Below are 16,200 nucleotides of genomic sequence, written 5' to 3'. Positions count from 1 at the left end.
CACCCTGCCTTTGACTGTCAACTGCAGTGCTTTGAGGAAGTCTTGGGAAGGCTAGTCTTCAGAGCACAACTGCAGGCCAGAAATCTGTGTACTTGAACTTCTCCTATGTCCTTCCCCGACAGCAGAGGCGCTGGCACGTCACAGGGAACGTGTCACATGGCAAACAAAGAAACACAGAGACCAAACTTGATGAAAGTAGAAAATTTATAAGAACAGACAGAAGTTGTTGAACTCAGTTTGACTCAATCTAACAGAAAATTCTGGTCTTTACACTTCGATGTGGATTTCCCCCTAGATTAGCCTGTTCCCTTTTCACTCTGGTCCTTGGGGTAAAATCAGCTCCAGGTAGAATTGCCCTCCTAACAGCTGTGGAAATGTGGATACAGGTGTGGATCCCCTCTACAATCCACTGCAGCACTTCCTTCCAAAGTTCTCCTTCCCTCAAATCTATTTGTGTAGGAAAAACCTTCTGAGGCTGCTGCCTGTTCTAATAACTGTGGTTTTCGTTTTGTTTTCATAATTGTCTTCACTGTGCACAGTTGTATCTGCCTTTCTTCTGCCATAACCTGTTCTCTCTCAACATGGATCAAATGATTTTTTGTGATCCTGGTCTTCTCAACAGTATATTCAAATAAAAATTTTGTGAACACATTACCTTAAAATTAGACCCTGCTTCATAAAAAATATTAATGTATTTTATATCATTTAGGGTTTTATTGGAGAAGAAAAATCAGGTTGGGTGACATGGACTGAGAAGATTTTAAGGATTTTAAGGATTTGACATCATGCAGTTGTAGTGAAGAGCTGGTGAAGAACTCGACGGAAGGCTGCTGCTTCTGCATCAGTGGTGGTAGGTCTGAAGTCATGGTGAGTCAGTGGGGCTGGTGGTCAGGAGAAAAAGCTGTGTGTGAGGCACGGAAGAGCAAGGACAAACTAGGACCCATGGGAACAAAATTCGCATCTAGCTTTTGCCACCCCCAAACTCCATAGCTCATGTGACATAAAAAAGAAGCTAGTGTTCTTCACCATGGAAAAGCATGTGCATCTGACCCGGGACTCAGTGAAGCTGAAGAGGAGATCTAATGGGAACTGGAAGATGGAAGACTGTGGACTGGCTGCTGCCCACACCAGCATGGTGAGCAGGAGATCAGGCTTCAGTGGTACCTGTTGCCTACTCCTTCTGAACTTAATGACTGTTGCTTCACTCCCACCTTCCAAATCTCATGAAAATATCTCCTGTGGTCAAAATTAACCTATAATCCTCTGAGAGAGGAGATTCTAAGAAACGTAGTTCCAGCTAAGCTAAACTGATGGAGTGCAAAGCCACTGCACTGGAGTAGAACTTAATGCTCCCCAATAGCGATGCTCCTCCTCGTACTGGACACACAAAGGACATATTTCCCAGCACCCATTGTGGTTTGGTGGAAACACACGACTAGTTCTTTTTTTTTTTTTAGATTTTTTTTAAGGGTTTATATTTTTTTAAGGGTTTTTTCTGTTTGTTTGTTTGTTGGCCGCGCCGTGCGGCATGCAAGATCTTACTTCCATGATGAGGGATCGAACCCGTGCCCTCTGCAGGGGAAGTATGGAATCTTAACCACTGGACCACCAGGGAATTCCCTAGATTTATTTATTATTGAGGTAACTTTGGTTATAACATTATATACGTTTCATGTGTACAACATTATATTTCTATTTCTGTATACCCTACAGCCTACCCACCACCAAAAATTTAGTTTCCGTCCATCACCACGCAGTTGATCCCTTTTACCCATTTCGCCCCTCTGGTAACCACTACTCTGTTCTCTGTATCCTCATGTTTGTTTTTGTTTGGTTTGGTTTGTCCCATTTATTCTGTTTGTTTGTTTTTTATATTCCACATATCAGTAAAATCATACTATATTTGTCTTTCTCCATATGACTTATTTCACTTAGTATAGTACCCTCAGGGTCCATCCATGTTGTCACAAATGGCAAGATTTCATCTTTTTTATGGTCATTAGTATTCTATTATGTATCTATACATACCATATATTCTTTATCCATTCATCCATTGATGGGAACTTAGGTTGTTTCCATATCTTGGCTATTGTAAATAATGCCATGATGAACATAAGGGTGCATATATCTTTTCAAATTAGTGTAATCATATTCTTTGGATAAATGCCCAGAAGTAGGATGGCTGGATCATATGGTAGCTCTAGCCTTAACTTATTGAGGAATCTCCATACTGTTTTCCATAGTGGCTGCACCAATTTACAGTCCCACCAACAGTGTACCGGGGTTCCCTTTCCTCCACATTGTTTCCAACATTTGTTATTCCTTGTATTTTGATGATAGCCATTCTAACAGGTGTGACGTGATATCTCATTGTGGCTTTGATTTGCACTTCTCTGATAACTAGTGATGTTGAACACCTTTTCATGTGCCTGTTGACCATTCGTATTTCTTTAGAAACATTTTTAATTGGGTTGTTTTTTTGTTGTTGAGTTACTATGAGTTCTTTATATATTTTGGATCTTAACCCCTTATCAGATGTAGGATTTGCAAATATCTTCTCCCATTCAGTAAGTTGTCTTTTCATTTTGATGATGGTTTTCTTTGCTCTGCAGAAGCTCTCTAGTTTGATGTAGTCCCATTTGTTTATTTTTGCTTTTGTTTTTCTTGCCTGAGGAGATATATCTAGAAAGATATTGCTAAGGCCAGTGTCAAAGTGCATACTGCCTCTGTTTTCTTCTAGGAGTTTTATAGTTTCAGACCTTACATCCAAGTCTTTAATCCATTTTGAGTTGAATTTTGTGTATGGTGTGAGACAGTGGTCCCAGGTTTCATTTTTTCGCATATTGATATGACTAGTTCTGATTAGTGGATTGTGAGTTCAGTTGACAAGCAGGGGTGGTAGAAAAAAGGTCCCTGTACAACCTCAAGTTCTTTCCCCACCACATTAATCATGGAGGCCAGGATGGAGTCAGCCTGAATCCCCAAGTCACCGCTTTGAAGGGAACTACCCTGGAGATCCTTGATACACACAGCAGAATTGAAATGAGTGAGAAATAAACTTTTGTGTGTTAAGCCATTGAAATTTAAGGGTTTTTTGGTTTTTGGTAAATAAATGAGATTGGGGCATGTGTGATTGTTGCTGTAGCATAACCCAGCCTACCTGACTAATCCAGATATATGTATTAGGCACCAGAAAATTGACCCAAATATACAACTTCTGGGAGGTGTGCAAGAAAAATATAAAGAAAAATCTACGTAGGCAAAATCTAATTATTTATCATTTAAAAACTGAATGTAATCCAAAGGTCCAGTAATTTTGGGTGTGTTTTAAAATATATGATTCAGTCATAGGATGGAATGTTATGAATCTATGGGAAGCATGTAAACTGAGGCAACACTGGAAAACAGGCATGATAAACTTTAAAAATGCCTACAAATTATATATACACTATTAACTATAGAAAAGCATGTTTCTCAAAAAGACTTAAACAAAATACACTATAATGCTATTTGTTTTAAAACAACTATAGGATGATACAGTATTTTCCTTTTTTATTTTCTAAGCTTTTTATAGTTTTAAAAGTTGCTTTTATAGTATAATAACATTTTTTAAAAGAAATGAAAGTTGTATTAAATCCAGCAAGTGTTTTCTAGGAACAAGTTTTCCCAAACTCATTTATATTGTATAGGATCATTGGAATTGTAGATTAAGTAAATACTAGAGCCACAGATTATACTGATTTCAACAAGACGTTTAAGAAAAGTTGCATGATATTCCTTTGGACAAAATAGAAAATTTGTCCTTGACTAGAGTAGAGTTCTACAAATACGCATGCAAGTGAACAGTTTTACCTAACATGAGATTAGGGTAAAGTATCCTTGGCCTATTGTTAGAGCTCTGTCCTTGGCCTTTTCCTGACCAACCTTTATTCCAATGTCTGGAATAACAAAATAGCAAAATTATAAAATGTGGAGATGACATAAAGTTGGGAAGTAGAGTAAACAGGATGGATGACAAAGTAACAATATGGTCAGAAAACTAGAATAGTGAACAAAGCTATTGTGATTAACTGGGAGAAATGTAAAGTTTAGCTCTAAAGAGCTCAGTTACATAAATATAGGGTAGAGAAGACAAACATCCATGTAAAAATCAAACAGACCTTGAGATTTTTCATAACTTCTATCTCTATATTTATATATTCATTTACTTCAACATATGTTTATTTAGTGTCTATTATATTTAAGGAATATTGCAGAAGTCCAGGCAAGATATGATGAGGGTTTTATCTCAAAGAGTAAGCATTGGGGATAGAAAGACGGGTTGGTTGAATACAAGAAATATTCAAAAATATACAGAACGTGGTGCCCAACTGGGTACTCAAGAAGGAGGAATCCAGAATGATTCTTGGAGGGACTTCCCTGGTGGTCCAGTGGTTAAGACTCCACACTCCCAGTGCATGAATGGGGAAACAGTGATGCTGTTCATTGAGCTGGGGAATACTGAAGGAGTAGGCTATAGGGGGGGAGTAAAAGATAAGTTTATTCTTGGACATACTGAGTTTTAGTTCTTTAAGAGACATCTGGGAAGGAATATCTGTTAGACAGTTGGATATAAATAAGGGTCTAGAGTCCATGAAAGAAGTCAGGGCTAGAGATAGAAGAAAGAGTCATCAAGACATAACATGACAGAGAAACCAAAGAAGTAAATAAATGCTGAAAGACAGAGAATAGACATTAAGAAGAGAATAAGATCAAGGGTAGAGCCCCAAAGAACATCTAGCAAGGGAAGCCAAAAAAAAGTGAGAAAACTCAGAGAGCTAATGTGAGAACAAAAAAGGAATGATGTCTCAGAAGTCAAGGGAGGAGAGAGATTCAAAAAGGTACAGAATTTCCTATCAAATATGTTAGTAGACTGTCAGAGCCTCATATACACCCTAACTTTATATTTGTAAACATAAAAACTAGAGAGTAATGCCATACCTAATAATACAATAGAGAAACAAAATTCCATCATCACACATAAACTAGATAATACCATTATTAAAGCAAAGAAAAGTCTATTAAGGAATTTTTCTAACTGCATCTGGGCCACTCCCTTGACATTCCATTCTCAGAATCAGTTTGTCAACAGCCTAACCTAAGAAACTAGGGGAAAACTTTGACTCACTCTCACACTGTGTCCTTACACCTGGATATGGGCTGCTCTCATCTGGAAAACGGGTGACCATCCCCTTTTACATGAGACCTATGCTCTGAGTCAGTCAGGCCCCATGTCAACCTTCCCCTTCTCCCTTCTGTTCCCATCAAATCTTCTCATTCTACCTCTGTAGGTAAACGTCCTGTATATAACTCTACAGGAAGTAGAATGGGGCAGGCGAGAAGCAAGGTTCATCTTGGCATGTCTACTCAGTGGAGGAAAACTGTTGTGAGTCTGGACAGGAAGGTTGCCTGGAGTAATACATATATTGAATGAAAAAGAATGTGCTGCATCTAGAGAATCTAGAATTAGTGTAGAAAGAACGCACTTCTACGACAGTTGCTTGCTAGGCACTGCAATTTGGGCTGCTAGCTTGCATATCAACCTGCTCAAGCAAGAGAAGTAAAGTGGGAATGCAGAAAATGGTCTTCTTCTACCAAAGGGAGCTCCACGTTCTCCTTCCTCCAGCATGGCTGATTGAGGGCAGCTAGGAGGGTAGCACCAAATAGGCTCAGTGTAGCACAGGCCACCCTAAGGAACCAAGTCCTGGCCTCCCTTTCAAGTCAACCTTCACATGGTAGAGATACAACTGAATGCTGAATTAAAAAGGACGTGGCACCAGAGCCTTCTCTGCATCTGAATTTTTTAAATTGAAGTATAGTTGATTTATAATGTTGTGATAATTTCTGCTGTACAGCAAAGTGATTCAGTTATACATATATATTCTTTTTCTAATATTCTTTTCCATTATGGTTTATCATAGGATATTGAACATAGTTCTCTGTGCTATGCAGTAGGACTTTGTTGTTTATCCATTCTATGTATAATAGCTACATCTGCTAACCCCAATCTCCTATTACATCCCTCCCCGAAACCCGTCCTTAATTTGGTTACATGAAGAATTACAGACAAGTATAAGCTCAGGAAAGTTTAAATGAGAAGCATATTTCTATCACCAGTTCAAACTCAATTCATAGTTGCAGGGCCCAGTTTTCTGGCTTCAAGATACCCAACACATGACAATTTACCTGCTTTTCAATAGTTTCAACATTGTGCTATTGGTTTGACCTGTACCTTGTGGTATGTGCCTTCTCTTGGTTTAAAATAATCCAGCAATGTGTAGACATGCATGTAGACAAACACACAAATATTGGATGTACTATACCACGAAGTTGAGACTGACTTTGTGCACCACACAATCTTGTTCCTCTAGTGTCACCTTTAAAGACCCTGGGCTGGCTCAGTGAATGAGCTATGCAGGCAGCCAACACAGTGTGATGGCCTGTTCTGTGAAGGCCATGCCCATCCGTGATTGTCCAGACTCCACTGTCTATCTGATTTAAACTGTCCGTGACTCGGTAATCACTTCTTTAAATTAAAAATAATTATAAAAGATAAAGTTAAATAAATTTAGAAATAAAAACAAAATAAAAATGGTACATTTTTTTAAAGAAAATAATTATGCTGTGTATGGAGGATGGGAGATAAAGTGGAACATGCTCTGTAAAGAAGAACTCATGGGAGGGGAAAGGTTAGCTAAGAGAGGTGTTCTATGGAGCCCAGAAGAAGGAGCTTGGAGGAGAAGGGAGAGGAGTTCACAGTTGGAGCACTCTCGGCTGAGCTAATACTAGAAGCATCTAACATTCCCTGAATGTGCACCAAAGGATACTACGTGCTGCACATGTTTTAACTTATTTCATCTTCCTGTAACGCGATGATATATTTTAATTATCTCTAGTTTAAAGATGAGGAAACTGAAGCATGAAGAAGTTAAGCAATTTGCCCCAAATCCCACAGCTTATACGATCTGAACCAACACAGTCTGATTCTAAAATCCATCCTCTCAGCCCACGGGCTATCCCGTGCACTGAAAAACAAACAGAAGATGTAGGACAAGCCATGCTGGAGGAGAGGTGGAAATGTAGCAGTGTCGTTAAATAATTGAAGTAGAAGTAGGAGAGGCAGAGGCAGGAGGAAAGCTAGGCAGCTCTCAGAAGATGAAGATCTAGGTAGGACAAATGCCTGAGGGATGGGAGAAAATGAAGACAAGCTCTGCCTCTTCCTACATTTATTTATCCGTAAAACATCTGTCAAGGTCACACACTGTTTCAAGCACTGAGCTGGGCACTGGAGATACAAAGACAAAATATAACCACTATTCTTGAGAAGCTCACACTTCCAGAGTGAGATGGGCCAACATATATTTCAACACAGTGTAGTAAATGCTAGGGTTAAAGTATGGAAGTTTCCATGTCCAAAGTGTGGAAAGAGGTTGCACAGAGGAAATGGCATTGAAGAACTGAATGGGAAGTTAGAAGTGGCCGAGGAAAGGGCTCAGGGAGAATAGGCATTTGAAATCTCAGGCAGCGTGAAGGCAAACAGAGACAAGAGAAAAGGAACTGTGTTCATGGAATGGCCAAAGTTGCAGTGGCTGGTGTGTCACGGAGGAGGAGTAGTAAGAGTCAGGCCATGAAACTGTGCATGTTATTATCTTAAGGAGCAATGGGAGAGAGGCCGGCAAAAGCTTTTACAGGAAGCAGAACATGATCATGTTTAGTTTCAGAAAAGTAACTAGAGGCAGAGTGAGGGCTGCATTGGAGAGGAAGAAGTTATCAACAGGAAGGCCAGTTCAGTTAGGTTGCTGCAAATATCCACCCAAGAGAAGGCCTGTGTCAGGGCGCTGGTGGTCTACAAAGAAGCATGGATAGCCCAAGAGACATTACTGAGTTAGAGGGCCAGGCCTGTGTCAGGGCACTGGTGGTCTACAAAGAAGCATGGACAGCCCAAGAGACATTACTGAGTTAGAGGGCCAGGATTTTAGACCAATAGAGGGAGAGTTCTTAAGGATTATCTCAAGATTCTAATTTGGGAGAGATGTCCGTTAGCAAGGGGGGGAAATTCTTCACAGTGAATACGTTTGTGACCTGTCGAGTTTGAGGAAACTACCAGGCATCCAGATGAATATTATAGTAGGCTCTATGATTGTTGAGGCAAAATAATATCATCATTGTGATCTCCTAACACCTTATTTTCAATGCCAGATAGCTTCCCTATAAAAACATTAGTAACGGATTGCAGATGGTTAGCAACCGAATCAGTTGCCTCAACGCTATAGATGGAGATGCAATAATCGCAGTGTATTTTGAGTTTAGCTAAGAAGAACCAAGATTTGCATCAAGCTTTACAATGCTTTAACATATGATATTACTTTTAATCCCCCCAGCAATCCTAAAGGTAGGTATTTAATATCCTTCCAAAGTAATATTTAATATCCTTTCAATTTTGAGGAATTGAAGTCAGTTGTGTTAGTGATCACACAGTTGTTAGCTGTGGAACTACAACTGGACCACCTCCTTCTACCTTTGCCTGTAGAGAGAGACCATCCTCATGAGACTGCAAAGCCACTGAGGTCAGAACTGGTCTTGTTAATTCTTATGATTCTGTTGTTTGTCACAATGCCCAGAGTATGGTAGCACTGAATCACTGGATTTATTCATTTGTGGAATGAAGATATGGATGACACACATCTAACATTCTAGAATTCTTTACTTTGTTAAAATAACACGATTACATTCCTGAGTAAATATTTTCTTGGAAATGAAAAATTAAAGATATTAGCCAGGGCTTCCCTGGTGGAGCAGTGGTTGAGAGTCCGCCTGCTGATGCAGGGGACACGGGTTCATGCCCCGGTCCGGGAAGATCCCACATGCCACAGAGCGGCTGGGCCCGTGAGCCATGGCTGCTGAGCCTGCGCATCCGGAGCCTGTGCTCCGCAACGGGAGAGGCCACAACAGTGAGAGGTCCGCATACCGAAAAAAAAAAAAAAAGATATTAGGCAGGTGTTATTTCTTGTGACAAAGCTTGGGAGAAAGGGTAGCTTCCATTAGCTAAAATAACACTGTGGGAGGGGGTAATATTATAAAGAGAATATATAGAAAGAGATATTTCCATATAATCTAATTTGTTTCCCTGCTGCTGGCAGGAAGACCCTTTCCTGAATACCACCTGAACAAGCTTTTTCATTGCTGTCTTTCCAAGGGTGCGTCTACACACCGACTCCTCAGCCACCTCTCTCTATTTTATTACAGGCCATTTTCATTGAGCTATCGAAATTGGATGTGTCAGACACATTAAAAGCAATGGCAGTTGTGGCAAGTTAGTTGATATATTTTAAAATAAACCAAGAGGGCCATGTTGTTTTCAGGGGAATGAATTGCTCTATTTAGCAACAAGTGATTTATTTAACGGCAGTAGACAGGGTCCAAGGGATGCCAAGCTGCATACATTTGGGGAAGAACTGAGCTGTTTTCTCAGAACCCTCTCATATGGGACCAAAATAAGAGCCAGAGAAGTTTGTGAGAAGATTAATTAAATTCTTGACTTGGGAATGACCCCAAGGAATGAATTTTATTTCCCGTGTGCTGCAAAATTGACCTCGTAGCATTTTTAAAGGTGAGACATGTTCCAGAAGCATCAGGTATGAGCACTGACCCAGACTTCATGGCTTTTCCTCAAACTGCAGCAGCAGCATGTTCCTGGCTCACCTCTGAGGACAAAGCGTGATGTTTCCAAAAGTGCAGGAAGCTGAGAGGCAGAAGTCTGGGACTTCACTCTTTCTTCCTCTCCCCATTCAACCTTGGTTGGTGGCTGCTAGATACAAGGTAATCAACACATGTGAACTGACTGAAATCTAAAGTTGCAGAAGTACAGCACAGCAGCTAAAAGCATGGGCCCCCATTCTAGAAGGCCCTGATTGGCATCCTGGTTCTGCCTCTTATTCACTGGGTGACCATGAGCAAGTTTCTGGCCTTTCTGTGCCTCATTTTTCTCATCCGTAGATGAAGATGGTAGTAGTACTGATCACATGCAGTTAATGTGATGTTAAATGAGTTACTACAATTACAGAGAGGACCACCTGCGATTGTCTCTTCTCTTATCATCGACAATTCTCCATTGGTTAATTCCCCTCAGCAACACTGCTCCCTTGAAAGAGAATCCTTGATCTTACATCCTTCTCTAGTTTTGACCTTATTTCTTTTCTCTCGTTCACATAAAAACTCCTGGAAAGGATTGTACACTTGCTCTTTGATCCATTCCATTCAGACGTTTATCTTTAATATTCCAATGAAATTGTTCATCAGAATCACCGGTGACCTCCATCTTGCCTAATCTGAAGGTCAATTCTAAAGGTTCTCTCATGGGACACGACGTTCAGCAGCATTTGACCCATCCTGGATTCCCTCATTCTGCAACACAACTCTTTCTTGGTTCTTTTCTTACTCCACTTGGCCACTCTTCCTTAGTCTTCTCTGCAGACACTTCCTCACTCCACTGCCCCAGGGGTCAGTCTCTGGAACTTCTCTGTCCTTTTTCTATGCCCCCTGGATGATTTCGTTCAGTCTCGCACTAACTACAGATATAGATTTAAATACACGGCAATGACTGCCAAATCAATACCTGCAGCCCCAGTGTTTCCCCTGGAATCCCCCAGAATCCAACTCTTTTTTCACATCTCCACGTGGATGAACAATAGGTCTCTTAATCTTAGTTCAGTCAGCCCTCATTGTTCGAGGATTCCATATTTGCAAATTTGTCTGTTTGCTAACATTTATTTGTGACCCCCCAAATCAATAGTCATGGTGCCTTCTCAATCATTTGTAGACATGTGCAAAGCTGCAAAAAATTTGAGTCATCCAACATGCACGTTCCAACTAAGGTCACATGACAACACTCTGGCTTCTTGTATCAGCTCCCACAATGTAAATAAGCATCCTTTAGTGATCTCTTTAATACCACATTTTTTTAAATTTGTGGGCTTCTCTTGGTAATTTCACTGTTTAAAATGATTCCTAAGCACTGTGCCGAAGCACTGTCTAGCATTGCTCCGTTCCGCAAGAATGTGGTGATGAGCCCTATGGAGAAAATACGTGTGTTACATAAGCTTCATTCAGGAATGAGTGATCATGCTGTTGGCAATGAGTTCAATGATAATGAATAAACAACATATATTAAGTAAGGTGTCTTTTTTTTTAACTTGAGGAAATTAAAGAAGTTTTGAAGTAGACACATGTCATTTTAGATAGCTAAAATGTGATCCTCTTTTCTACTACATGAGTCTTGGTATCAGGCAAAGGCTGCCACTTACTCTAGAAATCAAAAGATCCAGAAACTCACTTTCCCATCCCCTTTGCACCGAGAGTCAGGGGACTTGATCTAGGTTTGAGCATTCAAACTCAGCAACACTGAATTTGTAAGATGGAGAGGAAACAAAGTGACAGGGATAAAAGAATTTTGGTTGCAAAGTCAGCCAAGGTAGCCATGTCAAGACTGCAGCAAATGTATCCTGTATCTTCACCAACTGCATTGTGACCGTGAGCTGTGGCATCCAAAGTTCAGCAGCAGTGATAGGAGCTCCTTTTGAGCAAGTGTAGGGATTTGATTTTGCCTGTTGTCTCACTGTATTGCTTTCTTCTATTCCTGCCCATTTTTCAGCTGATTCCTCCAATCTCCCTGGACTTTCTATGTTATTGTCACTTTCCATTCAACTAACTAATTTTCTGTTACAAACAAGTGCCCTGGCTTTAACCAAAGAGATATAAGGGAGAGACCAGAAGGATATACTTCAGCAGTGATCAGAGAAGCAGAAGGGAGACTGGAGAGTTGAGTGTTGTGGACATAAAGAGACAAAAGACACAAGGACATAATGAAATGCAGCACCAACTGGCAAAACGGATGCTGTGGTAGAACCATGAGTGAACAGAGATCACTGAGTATGGGAAATAAGAGGTTTTAGTGCCTTTAGTAGGAGTGGTTTCCAATTTAAGATAGGGTTGATGCCAGGGAATAGTGTGAAATGAAAGGGAACCATGGTGCACAACATGAGGTGTCTTTAAACAGAAGCATAGGTCATGTATTGGTCAGTTGACAAAAAGATTGTAATCAAGGTCATGTTTTGATCAGTTGACAAAAATATTGTAATCAGGGGCTCGCTGGAAGCCAACTCTGTATTTCCCCTAGGAGCAAGGGTTCAGTATTCATTAATTCAGTGTTCACGATGACTTTGTAGAATATAGCTATTGTGCATAATGACAAACCATTGTATATCCAAAACTTACCTGTGAATTCCTCCCACCCCATTCTTAATCTCTGAAAATAACTTCATTCCTCTAGCTGCTTGGGCCAATCAGTTACCTTTGTTCATCTTTTCCTCTTGCCTCCCACATGCAATCAGCCAGTCCTTTCATATCTTCCTTTGAAATTGCTGCACTTCTTACACTCTCATTCTTTCAAGCCTGGTCCAAACCATGATCACCATGATGACGGCAATAGCATCCTCACTGGTTACCCTGCTCCCATCCATGACCATGCCCACCCTTCACTTTCAGGTAAGTCAGATCGTGTCATTCCTCCACTGAGAACCTTCCAATGGCTTCTCTTCTTATTCAGAGCAAAGGCCAAAGTCCCCACCTTGGCTTTCAGCTACACTGTCGTCTCTCTTGATCCTCTAACACATCATGACATGCACGCCCCTTAAGACCTTGCACTTTCTCTCTTTTCTTCAAACATTCATCCTGCAAGGATTCACATGTCTCACTTCCTCGCCACCTTTGTGTCTCTCCTCAAATGTCAGCTTATCAGAGAAGGCTCCCCTCGGCACTACTCCATGTAGAGTTGCACCTCCCTCAATCTCTCTCCCCTTTCCCCGCCTGATTTTTCTTCATATCAATTATCATTCAATATATTATATATCTGTTTAATGTTTCCTCTCAATAGAATGTAAGCTTTTCGAGGGCAAGAACTTTATCTGTTTATGTTCACTGCTGTTTCCCCAGTGCCTAAAACGGTACCTGACACAAAGTAAATGCTAAATAAATTAGTATTCTGATTGATTATTTGATTTCTTTTACGTGAAATGGAGATAATATTATTCCTATTTCACACTGTGATTTATCCGTAACAATGTTAAAATATACTTCCGACTGCCTTCCCTCTTTACTGGGCATGCCCCTGGGCCATCTTCAACAAGTTGGCTTAGGGAAAGCACATGCTCACTGCTGCCCTAAGCAACACATCCCAAGCCAGGTATCAGGAATGGTGAGGTTATCTACTGCCCCAGCCTCTTGGCTTTGGTAAAGGTGATCAAGAATGATGGTGTTGCTTCAGAATATCATCTTGAAAGCTCTATGGATCATGGGCTTTGATTGTCCCATAAATTACCTGTTTTCTTCCCAGCATGAATTATGGAGGAGACAGCTTTCTTCTCAAAGGAAGATGTGCCATTTGAAAAGTTCTGTTCCCACGCAGGGAGCATCACAATGAGTTTAGCATCCAGCCAACCGTGGAATTGTGACTCAGGACGTTTGCGTAGACTTGATGCTTAAGAAGTTAGCTGCATGATTCCCAGCTGTTAAGGCCCCTGACCAAGGATGTTTGCTTAACTTTGAAAGAAAGGTTTCCTTTGGAACATAACTTCCTGGTGAACAGGATCAGGTGTTGCTTAATATATATTAAATGGATACAGAGTAAACCATGGGCTTATGCAGGGTAATTAACTGCTTAGGCAAACTCACTCTTCAGTTTTGGTCATCAAGCCAAAATTTTAGGCAGTCAGGGCTGGAAGCCACGTGCATTGAGGATCTGTGAAACCACCCACAGAGTCATCATTCTTCCAGGCTCAGGCTCCTCAAACAAAAATCCCACTCTGTTCCCAGTCTGGAGAGGCTCCAGGGCTGGAATTGCTCAAACCTCAGTTCACAGACATGTCACTGTATTCATTTGCTCCATAGGTATGCGTGCAGGTTGGCCCCATACACGACAGTCCCAGTTAATAGAGACTCAGGGAGTTGATGTTTATGGCAAAAAGAACACATGTTCATTGTGAAAATTTTGGAACCTACAGGAAACATCATGAATAAAAAAGGGACTCATAATTCTAAGGCCCAGAAACTAAACTGTTAACAATTTAGTGTATATCCTTCCAGCCATTTATTATGTGTGGCAGTATGTATAGTTTTAAATAAGTTGGATTATTCACACGTTTTTTCATAATCCTTTTCTACTTATCTATTTTATTGTGGACATTTTCCCAGGTCATTAATTATTCTGCTATAGTGATTTTTTGAATAGCTGTCCACTATTCCAACATATAGACGTACTGTATTTTATTTAATAACGCTTTACGGCTTAACATTTAATTTCCATTATTAAAGACAATGTTGTGATGAACATTGTTGAACATTAAAGTTTGTGTACATCTCTGATTATTTTCTAAGAATAAATTCACTGGAGGAAAATCATACAGTCAAAATGTATGAATAGATTTAAGGCTTCAAAAAGTTTTTAGCCAGTATACACTCTTACAGAGCAGGCAAGGGTCCCCTTTCCAGAGGTGGCTTTTAGATGAGGCTACACTAGGAGTCCCTCTCAGGGTCTCCCTGCCCCTATTGGATCTAACCTGTACCCCCAGAAGCTGCCCCAGGGAAGCAGTGTGCAGAAGGCTGTCTCTGCCCCTCAGGGCTGCATTTATTCATCTCTACAGCTGGGCCAGCTGAAGCATGTGGAGGTCAGGTGATGTGCGTGGGGTCATGCAGCCAGCGGTGACTCAGCCAAAACCCCTCCAGTGCCTGAACCTTGCTCAGATCACAAGGTTGAGAGCACTTGCTTCCCTGAGGCCCATTATTCCCAAATAATTCAAAGAGGCCACTTGAGTTTGTAGATATTCAGTTTGGGAATGACTGGTTCAGCCCCATGACTTTGCTAATTGATGACACTAAATGCTGTACAATCCTGTTTTCCTTTTCCTTTTTGGAACCAGTCAGAGAATGATTTGTAGAGTTTCCCTCTATAAAATAATTTGCAGTCCGGCTGTGCGATGGGTGTCTCCAGGTGTCCACCTGAAACTCTCAGACTCAGAGGCATAACTGCTGAACTGGATCAAGACAAAATTCTGATTCATTATGACTCACACATAAAACCCAAGCTGCCTAGTAAGGCACCAGAACACGCTTATCAACATAAGAAAACCTCTGGTGACACAGGCTGGCCCTAAGATGGAGGCCTCTTGTCTACTTAATCCTTCATCCATTAAGGTGAATTAAATTCAGGTGACCCGTAAGTCAGCAAACCTAGTAAGACTGAGTCTTCGCAGATGATTGGGCCGGTATGAGGTATGACTGCATCTGATTCACAATGGGTCCATGCTTCCAATGGTTTGCTCTCCCTGGATTACTCCCTGGAATGGTGCCTATGAATTCAGGGACATTGTGCTTTGTTCTGATAGTCAATACTTAGCCATAGACAGTGGGAATTGAAACCCAGATGTTCCTCTAGTTGCTAGCACCACTTGCACAAGGGGTAAGAGAAAGTGGAGAAGCATCAATTTAATTTTTTAAGTAGATAGAAGCCTATTCAGGTTGCCTATTTCTTCTTGTGTGAGTTTTGGCAGATTGTACATTTCAAGGAATTGGTCCATTTCATCTAGGTTATCAAACTTGTGGTCATAGAGTTGTTCATGGTTTTTTTTTTTGTTTTTTTTTGCGGTACGTGGGCCTCTCACTGTCGTGGCCTCTCCCGTTGTGGAGCACAGGCTCCGGATGCGCAGGCTCAGCGGCCATGGCTCACAGGCCCAGCCGCTCCACGGCATGTGGGATCTTCCCGGACCGGGGCATGAACCCGTGTACCCTGCGTCGGCAGGCGGACTCTCAACCACTGCGCCACCAGGGTATTTTTGATTATCCATTTAAGGTCCATGGGATCTGTGGTGATGTCCTTTTTTCATTTCTGTTTTTCATTTCTGTGTCCTCTCTCTTTTTTTCTCAGTTAGCCTGGCTACAGGGTTATTGATTTTATCCATCTTTTCAAAGAACCGGCTTTGATTTCATTGTTTTTCTCATTTTGATTTTGATTTTGATTTTGATTTCATTGTTTTTCTCTATTGATTTCCTTTTTTCAATTTCATTGATTTTTGCTTCACTTTTTGCCATTTCTTTTCTTCTGCTTCTTTG

This window comes from Delphinus delphis, chromosome 11, assembly GCF_949987515.2.
Source record: "Delphinus delphis chromosome 11, mDelDel1.2, whole genome shotgun sequence".
In the NCBI taxonomy this organism is placed as follows: domain Eukaryota; kingdom Metazoa; phylum Chordata; class Mammalia; order Artiodactyla; family Delphinidae; genus Delphinus; species Delphinus delphis.
This window is presented reverse-complemented; position numbering follows the sequence as displayed.